Source organism: Taudactylus pleione, unplaced genomic scaffold (assembly GCF_031769625.1).
Source record: "Taudactylus pleione unplaced genomic scaffold, aTauple2 ptg000270l, whole genome shotgun sequence".
NCBI lineage: Eukaryota > Metazoa > Chordata > Amphibia > Anura > Myobatrachidae > Taudactylus > Taudactylus pleione.
The window spans coordinates 862,600-883,859 of NW_028284672.1; positions in this window are offsets into that span (position 1 = coordinate 862,600).

A 21,260-nucleotide genomic window follows, 5' to 3' on the forward strand; every position below is an offset into this window, starting at 1 on the left:
CAAGGTGTACATTACATGGCATTATAGTTTGTCTTTACAATGGTAATACAACACAGCTACAAATATAACGGCCATTTCCATTTTCCCATTTTAGTTTTTATACAGAATGAAAGTAATAAATTGACCCGTGCCGCTGATGTATGTACAAAAATAAGCTGGCGAGGATAGTGTATTCATATGCCTATGTTCATTTCAAGATGTGCCCAGCTGACACATAGTAGCGCTAGCTTTTGTGCCCAGGGTTGCTTTGGTCATTTGTCATTTATTCCCTTTTTTAAACACAGACAACATGATAAATTATATTGTAAGTTAATAAACTACTTATTCATTTTAAGAAGCCAGACTCTGCATAGTGACACAGAAAAGCAGATTTTCCCTTTGTTAGAGAGATATATTCAGGTGATTGCCAAGGCACTGGATATAGGAAAGATTGGAGTCGGATGTACTGTCCCCTTTTAATGTCAGTTCCGTTAGAGGTTAATACATAACGCTTTCTGTTGCAATCTTTATTTATAGTCTGAGGTCAGTGTGTCTGACGGAAGATATGTATATGTGATGTATGCATAGTGTATGCGTGTGCATGAGACAGATGTATGTATGTATAAATTATAGATGTATGGTCTTTGATTAGTGGATGTGGATGTGTGTGTATGTATGTGTGTGTTTGATGTATGATGTATGTATAGTAGGTTAGTGTGTGTTGGGTGTAAGTATATGTGATACATGCATAGTCCCAGGTCTGTGTGGGTGATGGTTGGATGAATATGTGATGTATGATTGTTCTCTAGGCACTCCAGCATGGCCAGGTAGTTGTTCCATGAGATGAACCACCTCCAGGAAGGTCTCCTCTTCTATCAACCTGATGCCAGTGAGTCTGAGGTGCTGCGAGGCATCGGGCTATGCTACCACATTTACAGTGTCATCCACCACCTGCTTTGTGGCCTGTGCCCTGACCATTGGGCACCTGAGCAGAGACAGCCCAGGTATTTCCTGGGCATAGGCGATCTCGTGCCTAGGACAACCTAACTCCAGAGTGGACGACCAGAGTTACCACCTATCTGTGATTACTCTGGACAGTCGGAAAATCTGCCATAATGTCTGGAGTCTGGAATGGTGTGGAGATGTGTTCCACTGGGTACACATCTGGGGCCGGGGCTGGGACCAGGCATCAGATCTCAGCACCAACATAGAACCCACTGAGGCTTTTCAAATTTGGCACTGACCGTGAGTCTTGATAGGCATAACATTTATCAGTCTTTCAGAAGGGGGAGCAGTTGCTTTCCCTGCACCCCAACTGGTAATGCCACTGGCAGGAAAGGAAGGTAACTGCAATAATCTTATTTGAATATTGTTTTCCTAATAGAGGCTGAAAAAAAATTACAGTCTGCGATAACCCTGGTGGCAGTAAGGTTAGCGCTTTCCTCAGCAATGGTTTCCCCATGTGATTTACACAAGTATTATAGTTGTAATTCATAAGCGCACAGTAACTATCCTGACTTAAGTAGCATTTAGGACTTTATATCCTATTCCTGATTCAGTGACTGAAACCAACTTTTGTCACAGCTAAAGTGCCTTGTGGCTCTTAATCCATGTACTTTGCGGTGACTATCTGCTATACCGTATTTAACGCTGAATAATTCCTTTTATCGGGATATAGTTGGGATCCCGATGCACAGAATGCTGGTGCTCAGCATCCCAGCGCCGAAATCCTGACACAGGTGAGAATGCCGGCAGCAGCACCCCGACGCCTGCAATTCCAGGGGGTAAGTATGAGGATTAGGATTGGGTTTAGAGTTAGGCACTAGGAGGAAGGTTGAAGTTAAGCTATGGGAGGGGATGGTTAGGGTTAGGCTGTGAAGAGGGAGGGTTAGGGGTTAGTGTACTTACCTTTGGGCGTAGGGAGTCTGACTGTCGGAATGCCGCTGTCTGTATACTGACTGCTGGCATCCCAACCTCCGGGATCTCGTACCCAACCCCTTTTATCACACTTCCATGATGGAGTACTGCTTGGTTCACTTGCTCAGCACTCTGAGGATTTGTATCCTGTATGAGACACTAGAAACATTTGTACTTTGGCTTTTGGGTTTTACACCCTTTGACAGTAGAATAGAGTTCTCAGCAATGTTCTCTACAGGTATGCACTCTAGAAACTGCAGTTACTTGTCCAGTACAATCTCTGTTGATAGCTTTGTAGCGCAAGATTCCAAATCCACTACTAGGAAATCATACTCTGGCGTGAAGTTTTGCAGCATCGCCATTGCAACCTCTTCCTTGTCTACTACTACTGAAGTCAATTGTTGAGAGATAGACAGCATCCTCATTCATATTCTTGCATGGACTCAGCTTTGTGCCATATAAATTGCACCTCAGGTTGATTCCTCTTTGTCTTCATAAGACATTTGTAAAGCCATCCACATATTATATGCAGATGTTTTTGCATCGATAATGGAATATACACTCAAATCCTCTTATTCCGTATTGCTGCATCTTTTTTTTGGTATTTTTAACCTTCACATGCTAGTGCCTGGGCCCTTAACCTATTGGCAGATCCTACAATGGTAGTAGGTGTCAGCGGTGTGCGATGAAGGTTTGTCCACACAGTAGATAAACTTAACCAGGGCATAGTTTATTAACAGGTAGAAAATAGGTGCAGAACACATATGGTTATTGCAATATGCAGCAGGCACAGGATGTAGCCAGGAGAGTACAGGGTAATGCTGCTGCCTGTAGTGTGCCTATGTGCACACACATCTAGAGGTGGCAGCGGGATGTATGTAATATATATAGTGGTGGTGACACAGTGGTACTTGGGGTCCCAGCAGTGTTGTGTACAGTCTTCATTATCAGGAGACCCTCAGGGGCATGCCCTTTACACTGGAGGAGGGAGAGAGACAAAAACAAAGGACTGCGCATGCGCAGAAGCTCACTTGGCAGTTCGCAGGTCACACGATGGCTTTGAGTCCCAGTGCCCAGATAGATAGAAGAGACAACACGCAGAGTTCTCTCTCCAACAGTATCAAGCTTTGGGGCGGGATGCAGCAATGTCAGAAATGCAGTTTTTAGAGGTCTGACCGTATTTCTCATATGCACCAAGAACTGGAATGTGATGCATTCTGCGGTTTGGATGTTGTGGGTAATATCAGGGGTTAAAGTGGACTGGAATAGGGAAGTACTGCATTCTGTCAGTCCTATTTGGAGGCAGAACGCGTTCAACCCACTTTACCCGGCCAGACGAGGCGCCGTGCTGGAGAGGTGCTGGGAACCCACTGAGATTTTGCTACCAGCGGGCGCCCGGCTCCTTCCCTGCAGCGGAAGTCGGAGGCTGAAGCTCCGCCGTCCGACTCACACGGTAGTTGAAGGGAGAGACATCACGATATCTCTCCCATAGTTCCGAGGAGCAGTCGGACCAGACGGCAGAGGATGCAGGAGCGGGGCTTAAGGTAAGTATTGTGTGTTTTTTTGTGTAGGGGGCACTACTAATGAGGGCATAACTACTGGGGAAACTACTAATGAGGGCATTACTACTGGGGCACTACTAATGGGGGCATTACTACTGGGGCACTACTAATGGGGACATTACTAATGGAGGCACTACTACTGGGGTAACTAATAATAGGGGCATTACTACTGGCGGCACTACTAATGGGATCATTACTACTGGGGGAACTACTAAAGGGGGCATGACAACTGTGTAAAAGGTGCACTACTGTGTGTTATAACATGAATAAGGGACACTACTATGTGGTGTAATGTGAATCAGGGGCACTATGGGCCTGATTCAGAGCCGGACGCTCTGAACGAGCGCCCGCTCTGAATCAGGGCGGTTTTTTTTGTGCGTCCTCGAGGAGGCTCGCATAGCTGTGGGTTACCACCCACAGCTTATGCGAGCATCCATGATGATGGTCGCGATGGTCAAGACCATCGCGACCATCGGGCTTGCAACGAGACCCTTACGGTGGGGTCTCGTTGCCGCAAGCCCTGGAGTGATTTTGGCTCTATCAGAGCCAAAATCACTCCCACTGACATCACTAGTGATGTCAGTGGGGCCGGCCCCAGACGGTAGGCGTTCCCATGGGAACGCCTCCGTCTGGGCAGCCAAGCCCCCGGCACGCCCACCAAAGGGGGCGTGCTGTCACTCACCGACAGCACGCCCCCTTTGGTGTGAGACCTGGAGTGACGGCTTCCCCGTCGCTCGCCGGGTCTCGCGCATGTGCACGACAGAGCTCCCTCTGTCGTGCGCATGCGCACTTGGGCACCATCGACCTGCTTGCGAGCGTACAGCGCTCGCGAGCGGGTCTGAATGAGACCCTATGTGCGGTGTAATGTGAATAAGATTGTGCTACTACTATTTGAAATGAGGATACTATTTGTGACCATGCCTCTTTCTTTTGAAACCATGCCTCCAGTAGTAATGGGGCATAACTATTGGGGGCACTACTAATGGGTGCATTACCACTGGGGGAATTACTACTGGGGGAACTACTAACGAGGGGACTACTAATGGGGCATTACTACCGGGGGCACTACTAATGGGGGAATTACTGCAGATGCACTACTAATGGGGGCATTACTAATGGGGGAACTACTACTGGGAGCACTACTAATGGGGGTATTGAATAGGGGGCACTGCATAAGGGGCACCACTACTGGGGACACTGCATAAGGAGCATCACTACTGTGGGCTCTGCATAAGGGGCACTACTAATGGGGGTACTGTGGGTATTGTATAAGGGCCACTACTCCTGTGGGCATTATGTGTATTAGGGGCACTACTACTGTGGGCATTTTGTATAAGGGGCACTAATGTGGGCATTGTGTAAAAGGGGCACTAGTGTGTCATAACATGAATAAGGGGCACTACTATGTGGTGTAATGTGAATAAGATTGTGCTACTGTGTGGCGTAATTTGATTTGGGGATACTATTGTGTGACCACACCTCTTTTGAGACCACAACCATTGTTGCAGCGCGCCTACGCATGCGATGTCCCTTTATTGAAAAAGTGTGGAGGACGGGAGGGAGGTGAGTTCCACCACGTTTCTAGGATCACTTTAAGCACTGGGTAACACCATCTTCAGGTAGCCTATGGGTTTCTAATCGCAAAGAGATGTCAGAGGGAACCAATCGTATCCCTCCCAGCACCCCCCGTGGCATGCTCGTCCGGATTCCAGAGGGACATCTGGATCATAGACCTGGAAGTCCCTCACTCGCAGAGGACAGCTATTACCGTGAGAGCTGTCCTTTGCATTTCTATTCATGCATACCGTCATACTTATGCATGCGATGAGTGGCGAGATGCATTGCATGCAAATTGCGATGCGTCATGCATCCCGTCCTTGGAGAGATATAAAGAGAAGTTGCCCAAAGCAACCAATTAGATTTTAACTGTCATTTCAAAGACTGTGCTAGATAAATGATAGCTATGGGGCATACAGACTAGACGATAAAAGTGAACGATATGAACGATAATGATATCGTTCAACGATATATTGTTCATATCGTCTAGTGTGTATGGTCTGAACAACCAACGATGCGCATTCCCGTGGGTCGTTAACTATATACCCAATCGGCTGTATATGCAGCTCAACCTGGGGCTATCGTTAACGATGCCATGCTGCCAAATGCAGCATGGCCCCGCCCCTCTGTCGTCATTCCGCATTGCCGGCATTGGCAAATGTGTATGCACTTGCCGATGCCTGCACCACCCGCCGGATCTGTCGCTGCCAATATCGGCTCATACACACATCGTCTAGAAGCTGCTTCTCCAGTTTATAAAACAGAGGTTGCATCAGAATTGAGCCAAGGCAGTCCTGGTTGTATAGTCTTACAGCCCTAGGAAGTGTATCCTCACTCCACATCTACAACCAGCAGAATGTAAGATATCTCTCAAGACAGGCGAGAGTGAACCCTGTTTGAAAGCTGAGGTTACCCGAGCTATAGAACATCACTTCAGGGGTTACAGGCCCTATCTTTCCTAATTCTGGTAGCAGTCCATCTTCACCATATTTGGTGTAATATATATGAATTATCTGCTGTTAGGAATATAGGGCCTGATTCAGGCCCGCTCACGAGCGCACAGCATTTGCAAGCGGGTCGATGGCCTGGCAGTGCGCACATGCGGCGTGCGCACTGCGCGAGCACAAGCCCCGTAGCGAGTGAATTTTCACTCGCGGCAGGACTCACTACAAGATGGGGCGGCTGTTGATTGTGATTGACAGCTCGCCCCATTTTGTAGGCGTGCAGGGGGGGTTTCTGAACAAACGGAGGCGTTCCTGAAGGCCTGCTGTTTTGTGGGCAGCCCTACTGACATCACCAGTGATGTCAGTAGTGAACTTCCTGAGATAACATTTTATGTATTTAGAAATAGTAAGTTTTGTATTAGGTGCCTAGGTGGGAGACCCTTCCTATTGAACTTCTCCACTGTAGCTCTCTCCAAGGCTTGATACACCTCCCCCTGTGACACTGAAATCAGAAACAGCGGATGTTTTACATTTATTATTACCCTAGAAAACTCCATGAAACCTCTCTGAGGGTAGATGGTGGCAGTGGCGGATTCAGGTTCCCTCCGTCCTACTACCGCTGCTGATACTGTGTTAAATTTCCTAAAAATAGCAGTTTGCTGAGGATTTTTGCATCACTTAAGGACCCCACAATATAAGAACAAGGATCTGCAGCAGAGCTATCTGCCATGATCCCATGATCTAAAATGGGTGCAGCCTGCACCCATATAATTATATTTACCTCTCCAAAGTCCTACGTCGGCTGCCACTGGTGCTGGCGCTGCAGATAAAAATCATCAGGAAAATGGGACGGTGGACATTTTCCTGGAGATTTGATCATGCATAGTAGAGAGACCTGCGCATATGCAATGGACTCTGGCACAAAGCCAGTGTGTACTGCGCTGCTGGAGAGGAGGGGGTCGATACGTAATCTGCACATGAGCCACCTTCTTTCTTAAACCACCCCTGCATGGTCCCACTTCGATACGGTGCCATTTGCACTTGAGCAGCACAATCGCCGCACATGTGCATTACAACTTATGGGTCCGAAAACCGTAAATAATTACTTCGCCGGGACAGCTATTTACCAGAGGATCTGTCTCAACAGGAAAATATTGATGTATCCCAAGGGATTTATTGCCGGTGACAGTCTGAATAGAACACAGTTTTTATCATTATGCCATCTTTGATACCGACGAAACACAATAGGACAGGAACTAGTAATGGCCACCTTTTGTGCACTATACGCTTTTAGCAGTACTGTTCATACTGTAGTTAGTTGTGTAATAAACTACTATTACTTACAGATGTGAAGATTGTTTCAGTAACAGTATGAAAAGGGAGTTCATTTGAGTAAATCCGACTTCTGTAGATTAACAATTTTGCTTTTATTCCAACAAACTGTCACACGGTTACAATACAATTGGTATGTGACTTCAACCAACAAGAAAAGAATAATTCAGAAATTACTTTCAGTTGACATTAGTTCACATAAATAAGCGCAAACACCTTAGTATATTTTATTTGACAGGAACTGAACCGGAAGTCGCTTGGGCGGCTGTCCTCCGGAACCCTGTAAGCTGCAATGGTTAGTACATTGAACACCATATGAAATCACATAACATTGGACACTCAATAAATATCAACTCTATATGTGGCCATTTACTAAACTTATCTTGAGCTACAGTCATTTACCTATTAGTCTAACTAACCTTATAAATATATCTAAACTGGTATATGAGCTCACTACTTTAGTAACAGTCCAGCGCTATTCTCACTTTTATGCATGCAACATTGCCCGGGTTGATGACTCTGACGGAAGCTATTTTATATACTAGATAAGACCATGTTCTTAGTTAGGAGTTGCAACTTATCCAATCTCAATTTAAGTCTCCATTGTGCTATTTCTCTCTCTATCTCCACTGTTGTAGCAATTTGGCTGGCAGTATTTCTTAATAGGGTGCCTTCCAGTATTACTAGTCAGTACTGAGGGGAGCGGCTCTGGTACTATAAGGGTGGATGGTAGTTAGCTGCAGTCTTACGGACTTGAGGCTCACAGTCTACCTGCTGATTGATTGTCTGAAGCTTTCACAATGGGTCCGGTGTCTCCATCTGCAGATTATCGCGTCTCTGGCTGCCGACTGCTGCCAGGTAGGTGCGCAGGTCTGGTCCTCAGGACTGCAACTGCCAACTGCTGCTCCCTGCCAACTGACACCTTGCTGGCACTGGTCATGTGACCTGCTGCTCCTGACCTCTTCAGCAGCTGTAGAGACTACTGGGAATTGTCTGCCTATATAATGCCAAGTTGGACATAATAACTCACATAGTGGGGTATTACAGTTGCATCAGTGAACATTTAAGGGAGTACAAACCTCTCTCCTATGAACCATATATAAAAGTTATTTGGTTTATATAATCTTTAAAAAAACTAAAAATAATTACCATTACCATTTGATTCCAAACACATTTGAAGCATCCATATGATGTAAATGGCCTAGCTGGTTAATGGGCTTTAGGAAGAGAGCTATAAATTGATACAGGGGGTATATTTACTAAAGTGTGGGTTTTTAGAAGTGGAGATGTTGCCCGTGTCAACCAATCTGATTCTAGCTATTATCTTCTAGAAGGTGCTAGATAAATGTTAAGTAGAATCTGATTGGTTGCTATGGGCAACATCTCCACTTCTAAAAACTCACACCTTAGTAAATATACCCCTTAGTCTTCATCACTGCACTCACCAAAAAAATATAAAATTATAGAGGGAAATGACCAAAACATCAAACTACATATTGGGTATCAGGTGATGGCGGGGGATTCTCTGAAAAGTTGAGTACAGAAAAATGGAATATAACACGGTTCTATAGAGAATATTCCAGGACGGGCAGTATGGAGAAAAAAATCTACAGCATTTTTTTCTAAAATACCGAGGATAGGTATGCTTTTAGAATAGAATTCTTATTTATGAAACTTAATGTAACTATAATACAGGGTTTTTGTCAGTGGGACAGTTAATCAGAGCTGTTTGTCCTTTCAGCGGCCTTTGCTCTGCAATCATGACGAAGAGACAGACTTTGATACAGTACTGGAACACACCACAGCTTTGCTCTAATAGCAGGGAGATAACAGTTATTAGTAATAACAAGTCCTTTATCTTTTAGCTGACACTAAAATACCACAAATCACTTCCACGTGTACTAAACGCTTAAGACACCAGACTACAGGATTGTAAAAACAGCATACTGTACATTTTATTAGGTGATAAATACAAAGGCATCTTACTCAGTGGTTGTGGGAAACTCTGAGTGTAATAAAATATCTAAATCTCAGCAAATATTGGTATTTGGGAAATTGTGCCTTCAAAGTGATGATCCTTATTATACAAGGTTAGTAGCTCCAGGGGAAAAACAGCAGGTTCAGATAAGTCTGTAGTGACATCATCAGGATAGTGAATATTCTAGTTTTCATAATAACCAGAATCAGGGCCGGCTCTAGGGGTGTTCGACCTGAGCAGTCGCACAGGGGTGCCACCCATAGAGGGCGCACCCCTCCCCAACATCCCGATTTCAGCGGGACATTACTGGCCCGCGGGTGGTTAAATCGGGAGGTTGGGGACCCCCCACTGCCGCAGCTATGCGGCGGTGCCGGACCCTGGAGACTCTGAATGGATGCTGCGCGCATGCGCGCGGTATCCATTCAGTGACGGGAGAGGGCTGGGGGAAGCCCAGCTAGTGAGGCTCCCCCCAGCCTGACGTTATTTGGAGGCGGACACGCCTCCTAATAATGTCACGTAGGGGTGTGGTCTATGGTAATTAGGCCACGCCTCAATTTTTGCCCACGCGCGAAGATAGAGCGCTCTGGAGGGGGCCGGCACAGGGTGCTCCGACCCCTGGAGCCGGCCCTGACCAGAATAACTTTGTACCTAGTCATTTTCCCATAAGTATTACAAATGAACAGTAGTACCCCTGTCATTTATTAAAACAAGTAGTGATGTCCTCATAGATTTTTATTTAGATAAATATTAGTGCCCCCTTGTGTAAAATACTACATTGATGTTGCCACTTTAATCAAGAAAATATTCTGGCCCTCACAGGGCCGTATTAAGAGAGGAGGGGGTCCGCGTTCAGTCTCCATCTGGAGCCCCCTAATCTCTACCGGCTGCCGGCAGCGCACTGAGCGCAGTAGTAGACTCTGGGCACTTGTCTGTGCCAGAGTGTACTGCGTATGCGCAAGTCACAGAGGAAATGGCCCGGCAGCCATATTCCTGGTGATTTCTCTACTGTGCATGTGCAAAATGCCGGGAAAATGGGCGCGGCAACCATTTTCCAGATGGTTTGTACAGTGATGCTACTGCCGACGTGGGACTCTGGAAAGGTTAGTATTGAATAAATGGGTGCAGGGTGTGCATAGAGGGCCCCCTGGACCCAGGAGCTCTTGTGCACCGCACACCCTGTACCCATTATAGATATGCCCCTCATAACTAATGCTGGGTACACACTAGACAATGTGTACCCGGACAATATGGTGGCTGACAGGCCGACATATTGTATCTGCGGTACACATCGGAATGATGTAATGAAGGTCTGGACGACCCCTCATTCCCTTGTCAGTGCCAATTTGCGATCTCGTCCATTTGGCCGTGCAGCATGGCTGACGGGTAAATAATCGCTAACGACCGCAGGAGCATGCAGATTGACCATACACGTTCAGCGATCCGGCCGATATGTTGTTCCAGTTCTGCCAGAAACTACATATCGGGCTGATATTGCTGCAGTGTGTATCCAGCTTTAGAGATAAATGTTGTCAGCTTTCTAAATACTTACCTAGAATCTTCTTCCTTTCTTGGTCCAACCTAATCTTATGTTAAGAAAGATAGTCCACAGAGCATAGCATGCTGAGCATGTAAGAGACCACTCATGATTGGCTGTCTAACTATAAAGTAGCCAGGCTCTCTGGAGTTGAAGCTGATCATGTGAATGAAACTCTTTGCAAAGGCCCAATGTTTGGAAGGTATCCTGATTCCATAAAAGTCACCAGCAGAAAAACATTCTTCTTCGTATCATATATTTTGAAAGATGAGCTACCATCCCTGATATAGAGAAGGGTATTATCAGATTCCACAAAAAATGAGAACATTATATCGCAGCTTTAGATGTGTCAGTCCAAACACATATTTACAAATTATTTGAACCCACCTCCTGGTTTTTGCATAGACTGCTAGACTCTCATGTCTCATAGTCGGAACTGTCAAGACGATTTCACACTCAAAATCTTAAAGAGAAATCGACTATTCACATGATTATGATGTGTTAAATATACGATATGTAAATTTGGACAGCAGCATTTTGCTATTATATTATAGCATTATATATTACTGTACTGTACATTATTCTGCAAATATCTATGTAGCCCCTTGCCCAGTTGTGTTCTAATTTCAGGTCTGTGACCTGTGGCATTGTTTATGGCCATTAAATCAGTGTGTAATGAATAAAAGGTGCTGACTTTAACCACGACATACAAGTTACAGTTGAAAAGAAAAAAGTACAAATTAGTATAAACATTATAATACAATTGCATGGCATTCATTAATGACACAATAATTAGCATACACATGGATGAGAAAAATAACGGAGAGCTATAAACCTCAAGGTGGGGACAGGTTGTGCGTATTATGTCATTAGTGTGGCTCTTATTTTAGGATTGTGGCGTGGTGGCAGATTGTTTAGCCTATAGCTGTGGGGTAGGCGGAGATTGGGTGTCCTCTGGTTCATAGTGTGTGTTAGGCATGTGATCTCCCTCTTGTTCCTGACTCTCCCTCCCTTCCTCCCATTTTTTTTTTTTTGGGATGTCTTTTGTCGGCTTTGTGAGTTGTTAGCTTGAAAGAATGGCAGTTCAGTAGCCATCTTGCTGACTGAAGAGGTGCGTTCCTCTTCAATACACAGGGTAGGCTAATTTTTGTCCTGATGGGGTCAGCTTCCCACCTGTCCAGCTGGGCTTTGGGTGTGTATTTGGTTATGGAAGTTGGAGACCTCTCACTTCTCTGCTGTTGTTGTTAGGGCAATTGGCCCATGCAGATGTTTAACAAAGTGACTCCACTGATTAGCTGGCTGTTCTTTCTTCCACTGTAAGAGGGGTGCAGTGCAGTGCCTGCTGCCGTGCTGGTGTACTTCAGTTCCTTACCTTGCGTCGCACCCTCTCACTTTTAGGCCGTGTGTTGAACAGACGGTGCTGGAACTCCCAAATAGAACAAGGACACGATGACCTAGGAGGAAGGAGACTATGTGAGTACCGTCCCTCCTCACGTCGATCGACACACCCTACTGAACCGAGGGATAAATTCAGGTTTTAAGTGAAGATCATCTTTGGCACTTTTGGCCTCAGATCCCGAATTTTCACCTATCGGTACTCACGCACCAGGTGAAGATCCGTCCTTGCACCGGGTTGCAAGGTTCACCGTCCACCCAGAAGGAAGGAAGGATAGGTAGTGACAAAGAAACAGGGAGAGACAGTACACACAGATATTTCTCACCGTGTCCACTCTTGCTCTTCGTCTGCTCACTCGCCTACAGGTCTCTGTAAGGAGATACATAACACAGCCGTGCAGGGCCTAAACCTATGTCACAAAACTACACATACTAAAACAACATCGCCCTCAACCCACAGTGTGTGTAGTGCGACAGGTATCTTTTGCCCTGCACAGAACAACAATCACAGACTATAAGTACACAAGAGCAAAACACGGTGCTGTCCCTTTAAATGCCTGCTACCTACCTATCCAGAACTGGCCAGCTCCTCTTCTTAGTGACTGGGGAAACACTTAGCTTATTGATGGGAGCCGGACAGCTCTCCACGGGGGTTTCTGCTCATACCTCTAATCAAGTGCACGGGGGCTGTCAACTTCCTATACCAGTGGTCTACGCTTAATGGGCTCAGGGCCCTGGCCTAACGCCCAAGGTCTTACCAGCGGCTCAGGTGTTTAAGCCTGCCTAATATAGGGCATAGGAGGGACTTGGGCCTACTGCCCAGAGTCCCCTTCCTATAGTGTGGCTCAGGCCTATGGGCCTGCCTAATGATGGGCTCTGGTAGTGGCCTGGGCCTAATGCCCAGCACCACTTTATATGGGGCTCAGGCCTATGGGCCTGCCTAACTGTGGTGCTCACTTATTATATAGGGCCTAATGCCCTCCTGGATAGGGAACAGGCCTAGAGCCTGGCTGATGGCCACGGCCTAGTGCCCACCTAATTGTAACCTCAGTGATCTGGGCCTAACACCCAGATCACTGGCTCCTAACCGGGCTTAAGAGGATTCTATAGGGCCTACTGCCCTCTACTGAGCCCCAGGCCTTGTGCCCGCCTATTTACCCACGGGCTTAGTGTCCGACAATGTCCCACGGGCCTAGTGCCCGAAAACCCTGGTGGTCTAGGGAGGGGGTATATGGTAGGCCTCATGGACGACCTACCTGCTCTGTTGGAAGAGGCTGCGGGGGAGAACTTCGTGAAACACTTTTACTTCCCTCCCCCGCAGTCCTCTCCGGTCCTCAGCCGCATTCTTCAGCCGCTGGCCCGTCCTGGCCAGCGGCGCCGCCTCTTCTTTTCTTCTTCCAGTCGGCGCCGCCTATCTTCTCTCTTGACAGCGGCGTCTTCTGGCCTCTTCCGCGGCCGCTGGACCTGTTGCCGGGATGCTCTCTTTGGGAGGTCTTCTCTCCTCCCTCTGCGCCGCCAAACTCTCTTTTCCCACTCAGCGCCGTCTAATACAAGATGGCGCGAGTGGGCGGGGCTATGACGCGGCGAGCCGAGATTGGCTCATCGCGTCCGCCTCCTATTGGCTGCTGGCCCGCGAGCCGGGTTTAGCTTGTGGCCAGAGCCAAACACCCGCCACTGTAACCAGGCTGCCGGGTGGCGGACTACAATAAGCCCGCACCCGGATCCAAGTACAGAGCGCCGTGCCCGATGTTTGACAGGCGCTGGGAACAGATACTCTGTCCCAGCGCCGGCTACCCGCCGCCTCTGCTTCCCCGACGCTGGGAGCAGAAATAGCATCCCAGCGCCGGACGCTGATGTGTCCCGCAGGGGACACATCTCTTCTTGTGCCGATGCTGGAATCAGCCACTTGATCCCAGCACGGCTCTCCACACCGCCACAACACTAATTTATGCTAATGGTAAAATAAAGCTGACCAATTTCATGCCACTTATGCCTCGTGTCATTATTTATAATTAGTTTATGGTCATGCACCACGACTGAAGCAGAAGCTGTCATCACCAATTTATGGAACCAATTCACAGTAAAAAAGATAACCAGGGTTCAGCATGTCACCCAGAGACTGGTAGCAATATAATTTTAAAGCTGTCACTGCTAGCATGTAACCACTTGAATTTGGGTGTGGGCCAAATGATTCACATTCAGCATTCCCATTTAGACCTACAGAAACACCCTCTACTTTGGCTAATAGCATGTAATTGCATATAAAGAAGAAACATGAAGTGAAATGATTTCAAATTTATTGAACTGTGGATATGAATCCGTACTCGAAGAACAGAAGGCAGAATATGCATGTAGTGGCTTTAACCACTAGGCTGGTGGCGGGCCTTGGTGCCAGTCACATGGTTATGCCAGCTTTTGATATGGTAAGGGGCAGTGGTCGAAGTGGGGCGGTATACAGCGGTATAACATACCGCCACTTCCCGGCCCCACTTCATTTTAGGTGTAGAAGAGAATGCACTAGCGCTGGGATCCAGTATGGGATCCCAGCGCTGGAACAGCGGCGGCAATGTGTTAAGATGTGTCCCGCAGGGGACACATCTCAATCGGGGTAGTGGAGGTGCTGACATGTAGCCGGGACGAAGTACTTGGTCCCGGCTGCACTGTAAGCACCACGTACTGGGCGCCGCGGCTGCCAGCCAATCACGAGGCTCGCAGCCGCCAGCCAATCGCGGGACTCTCGGCCGCCAGCCAATCGCAGGGCTCGCAGCCGCCAGCCAATGAGAAGCTGCCAAATGGCAGCTTCTCATTGGCTCGCAGCAGCGCCTGATAAACTGCAGTGAAGAAGACCCGAGGATCCCGGTGGCTCCACTCCAGCATCGCAGGTAAGAGAGAATTTGAGAGAGGGGAGGGTGTGAGAGAGGGAATAGAGAGAAGGGCAGACAGAGTCAGGCTAGCTATTGTAGGGGGTGAAAGAGAGAGGGAATCAGTAAGGGCAGGGTGTGAGAGAGGGGAGCAGGCAGGGAGAAGTGTGTGGGGGGGGTTAGAAGTACAATGGGGTGATATGGAAGCAGGGGCCCATGGGGGGGGTGAGATTCGATCTCCATACCCCCACCTCTAAATTACCACTACGAGCACTGGTAAGGGGTGTAATGTTATTTACTGCAGTGTTTCATAGGCCCAGGCATTGGTTGGTGAAGCTTTCCCACCCTACTTTTCTGTAGCCTATTTTTCAATTGTTTCAGTTTTGTTGGTCATTTTTAATGGGAAAGAACGATAGAACAGCAGACCAGGTGCAAATTTTGATTGCTGCTGCAATGCCAGCCTGTAGCATCCTTTGGACTCTCCAGTCAGACACCCTGCAGATTGAAAAGCCAATGGGAGCATCCTCCACTTGCTCCAGTCAGTGCTGCACTAACCGTTTCTGGCGGCCCTGCCCCACTCTGTGGGCGAAATGCACTAACATAGTGCAGTACTTACCGCCACACACTGCATTTGTACGGAATTGGTATGATTTACCGCCGGACCCCTAGCCGGCGGTTCAAATCCCGACAGCGGCTGCCCGAACAGGATGAAAATCCCGATCGTCCCCAGGTAAGTATTCACTAACCTATTCCCCCACCCTAACCCTCCCTTAGGGGTGCCTAACCCTAACCTTCCCCCCCAGTGCCTAACCCTAATCCCCCCTCTAAGTGCCTAAACCTAGCCCCCCCTTCCCCGCCGCCTAACCCTAAGTCCCTCCCAGGGGTGCCTAACCCTAACCCTCCCTCCCCTAGCCTAACCCTAACCTCCCGGGGGGTGCCTAACCCTAAGTCCCCTCCGGGAGCCCTAAACCTAACCCTCCCCCCCCACGGCTGTCCGCAGTGGCGCCCGGCATCTCTTCGATCGGGATGCCAGGTGCCGGACTCCCAGCATCGGTCATTTAACCCTCGCCGGGATTAAGCAGTCGGGAAACTGGCTGTCGGATTATTTCTGCCGGCTTCCTGGCTGCATAACATTTGTACTGACCGCATATGCACTAACATATGCGACCAGTACAGCCAAGGACAGCTCTTCCGATAAGAGCTGTCCTTTGCGATCCGTGCAGTCCCGTGGACCTCCGGGTTTATGACCCGGGAGTCTATATGCGCATGCGCAGAGTGATGCGGTGGCCACAGGGCATGCTGGGAGGGATCCCTCATACCAGCGTAATGCGGTAGAAGCCCATAGGCTTCTATAGGGTAATGCCAGCAAAAGCTGGGGTTACCCTCCGCATTGGAACCCCCAGCGGCCAGACATTAGTGCATATGGAAAATGTGTTAAACCCCGGAAACGGGGTTTTATAGCATTTTCCATTTATTGCATCCCGCCCTGTGTGACATAATGACATCACAGGGTGCAGTTGACCCTGTCACAACTCTGGTAAGGAGAGCTGCTGAGAGGAGGGAGCTAACAGGAGGAGAACGGTCTGTGAGGAATAGACGCTGCCAGAGAGCGACAACTTTTGTTCCAATTGCCCAGCTGATAGAGAGCTGGACTGAAGACACAGCAGGGCTAGTAGGATTGACTGTGGGATGGAGCAAGGACTGATGACATACAATGACTGGTGTAGCCCTGCACCAGCCTATTAGGAGGAGAGATGTATGAGAACTTTGAGAAAGATAAAGTATGGAAGTTGCCCTTAGCAACCAATCAGCTTCTAGCTATCATTTATCTAGCACAGTCTATGAAATGACAGAAGCTAATTAGTTATATGGAATATAAGTGGTTAATCCTCCCTTCATAATACTGTGCAGCTAATTTATAGTAGCTCCATTGGAGTAAATTCAGTTCCCTCCTGATCGTTTGAAAACTTTATGACAGAAATCAGTTTCTAGTTCTATTGTAATGGAGCCAGTTTATAAATGGTCTGCATCACAGATTGAAGGACACATAGGAGTTTATTTAATGCCTTGCTCATAACTAGTGCCAAGTCGCACTTCTGCATTAACAGGCTCTGGACAAAGATCTTCACATATGTATTCTTGTCTATTTACATTGCCGGAGTTTACTGCCTCACGGAGTATCCGCTAAGGCTAATTTCCCCAGACTCCATACTTGCCAACAATCAGCTCCAGCCTTCCGGGAGTGAGCTGATTGTCGGCTAACAGCGGGGGGCGGAGCCAGGCATTGACGTCATATTGTGGCCGGAGCTGCGCGGTTGCGTCATCGTGGCCCCGCCCCCTCTTCACAATGCCGTTATTTTCGGCATTGTGAAGCAGGGGGCGGGGCCACAATGACGTGATTCAGTGTGAGTCGTGTCACTCCCCCCCCCCCCTGCTGAGGGGTTTCTAGTTTTTTCTGGGGGGAGGTCGGGAGGGTCACAGGCTTCCAGGAGGCTTGCCTGTCTTTCCGGGGGGCCCGGGAGCGGCATCCGAAAATCGGGAGGCTCCCGGCCAAATCGGGAGGGTAGGCAAGCCTACCAGACTCGTGACCCAAGTCCAAAACACTTTAGAATAATTAGCAAAACTGACCACAGATCACCTTAAATGACAAATACTATTTTACACATAGTTGTATCTATAGATATGTAGTTATATCCATGTTTCTGAATGCAGGGTACAGCCAATCTTTGCTTGCTTATTTGTAATTGTGAATGGGTTAATGCGTTTAGATTAAGGGAAAAGGAGTAGATACAGATGTATCCTCCTACATCTATCCTCAACGCGAATGAGGGCCTGATTCAGCAAGGATCGCAGTTGCTTATACGCATGCAATCGGCCGATTAATTTGCACTGCGCATGTGTACACATCGCAACGCATGTGTGCAAACCAGATGCTTCGATTGGGACTGCGATCACAGACCCATGGTAGAGTGACTTGACAGGAAGTGACGTTTGTGGGTGGTGACGGGGGGTGGTCGGGCGAATGCAGGCGTGCCAGTACATTTCAATGCCTTTGCCTGGACGTGCATAAATTATCCAATGTGGTACCAGACGCCGCCTGAGGACTAATAGAGTGAACTAAAGTAAGCAATTCCTGAGTGAGGTCTGACCTGCTATAACTGTGAGTATGGGTCTGATGTTACCGATTGTTTAGCAATGTTGTCAAAGTTTACCGATGTGAGTAAGGGAAAGTGGGCTGCGATTGCAATGTGAATGTAAACATTTACCTGGTCACCGCTGATATTAGCAACTGCATTGCGTGCGTATAAGCAGAATAGCGATCCGTAGTGAATCAGGCCCTGAGTCTGTAAACTGTACTTGGCATAGGAAAAAGCTGCGGATGCTACATTGTAGCAGTTCACATGCTGATTCAGAGACTCAGTCGCACTCAGATATTTATACAAGTGTCACATATAAAATTAATCAGCACACTCTTCTGGTGCGTCCTAGTGACAACGCCTTGTGACTTATATGCATTTTCACCAAAACAAAGGACATGAAAAAGATGCCCAGCACTAGCAGAGTCTCACAGGACTTGGGTGCCGAGAGGGCTTTTCATTATATAAAGCTGGGGTTCTCAACTCCAGTCCTTATGTACAACCATCAGGTCATGTTTTGTGGATTTCTTTAATCGTGCACAGGTGATATAATCTATGTTGTTGGGTTAGTAGTTATCCCACCTGCTTCCACAGACAGAACATGATCTGCTGGGAGACCTTGAGGATTGAGGTTGAGAACCTCTGATACAAATTATTAATCTAGGGGTTAATAATACCATATTTAGTTAGTGGGGTACTATGATTTAGGATGTAGACAAAAGGTTGACAAATGACAATGTCGACATTCATGTCAACGGTTATGATATCCACACTGGTAAAATGTCAACAGGCCACATGTAAACATTCTCAGAATGTTAGGCTGTGGGCTGGATGGTTTAGGGTAAAGGCTGTCGCCACTGGAGCCGCTGCAGCCGTTGGGGGCAGGTAAGTCACTGCTGGGCCACCAGAGATGACATGTCAACATTACCACATGTCTGCATTTCATCACTCTCTATATTATGAACATTGACGTGGTCAATGGCGACATAATGACCATGTCAGCATTCTCATATCAACACGATGCATGTCAAGATCATACCCAACACCTATAATTTATAATTTAGCCTACAATAATGAGGTAATATCATGTTAATAAATCCCCAGTTTGTTAATTAACATTAGATGTATTCTGATTTATAGTATCTCAAAAAAATTAAACCTTTTCATTTATAATGTAACCATATTGGCTGTGCTGGTTATTTGCTAGTGCTACACCTTTTTTTTATTAAATAACAAGCAACTCTAAGAAAATAAAAGTAATATACTTTTAGAAAACATTTGACAATTACTGTGTCTGGGATTTTGGGGGTGCTTGCCTCTCTGTTGTGGTGTGAAAGAAGAGGAGAATATACCGGTAGGTACACTTAAAGAACATATTTTCTTCACAATTACCTCATTAGAACTACTAATATGAGAATGCCCACTGCAAGGCTTAAGTACACACTTGCCGATATCTTGGACGATATCGATATCGTTATTGTTCAGTCGTTCACTATATTGTCCAGTTTGTAAGCAAAAATGATGAACGATAACAACGGTGCATGTAATGGCAGGTCGTTGGTCTTTGTCGTTCATTGCCTGAACATCAGGGGCGGATTGGGATGGAAAACCAGCCCGGGAAATATATGGAAGCAGCCCTAATGGGGGCGGGGTCTGTTGAGATGTGGTCTTTCGAGGGGGGCAGGATCCCTTGTCATAGGGCCTGATTTGCGTCATTTGCTGCAGTTGTGTCTGTGACTTTAGGCTAATGACGCTATAATGCCCTCCCCTGGTGTACTGCCGTGCGTCCGAATATGCAAGTACTGAGGCGCCTACTGTCAGTGTCTAATGCCGGGTACACACTAAACGACTGGCAGATCGGAGGGACATATCTGGCATATCTTTCAGTGTGTACCCACTATGTCACTGACAACGTGTGCATGCAGGTCCAATGGGCGCCATCGTAAGCGAGGGTCATGCTGCCGAATACAGCATTTCCCCACTCTCGCGCCGTTGCTCCCAGCATTGGCAAGTGTGTATGCACTTGCCGATGCCAGCACCCCACAGGGTCCCATCGCAAACGAGGTCGGTACACACTAGACATTGTTTAGTGTGTACCGGCCTTAAGTCTTTAGACTCCAGCATCGGTCGCAGCATTTGAAATTTCATCAACCCTATGCCAGGTGCAGATCATCCATCTAAGTATGGCCTCCAATGTAAGCAATTCTGCAGCCAAACCACAAGTAACCACCTAGGAACACCCAACACATTTCTAATACACTTTTTGGTACAAGCATCTGAATCTGCACTGCCACTCAGACACATGCGCAGGTGAAAAACAATGCACAAGAAAAAAAATAAAACACTTTGTTTTTTTCCTGTTGGACAATGGCCCTGATTCAGACCCACTCGCAAGCGGCTGTCCGCTCGCAAGTGGGTCGATGGTGTGCACTGCGCATGCGCACGACGGCGGGAGCTCCGTCGTGCGCATGCGCCAGACGCGACGAGCGAAGGACTTTCCTTCGCTCGTTGTGTCTGATCAAAGGGGGCGTGCTGTCCATGTTGATTGACAGCACGCCCCCTTCGGTGGGCGTGCATCCCAGACGGGGGCGTTCCCAAGGGAACGCCTACCGTCAGAAGCCGGCCCACTGACAAACTCAACCGCAGGCTCCGGCTCGCAGTGGCGATGGTCGCAATGGTCAAGACCATCGCGGCCATCAACCTGCATGCTCGTATAGGCTGTGGGTGGTGACCCACAGCTATACGAGCGTCCAGGAGGACGCTCCATAATTATGGAGGACGGCCCTCATTCAGAGCGTGCGCTCTGCTCAGAGCGTCCGGCTCTGAATGAGGGCCAATGTGTTTTATTGATTTCCGTAGGAGCCAATGTGTTTGTTTTTCCTTTGAGAACCAATGTGTTTTATATTTTTTCTGTGCGGGTTATGTTTTTTTTTTTTTTTTTTTTTGTGGGGACCAATGTGTTTTGCAATTTTTCCTGTGGGGGCCAATGTGTTTTTTGTTTTTTTGCCCTGTCAGGTGTGAATGTGTGTATTTTTTTTATTGTGGGGGTGAATGTGTTTTATTT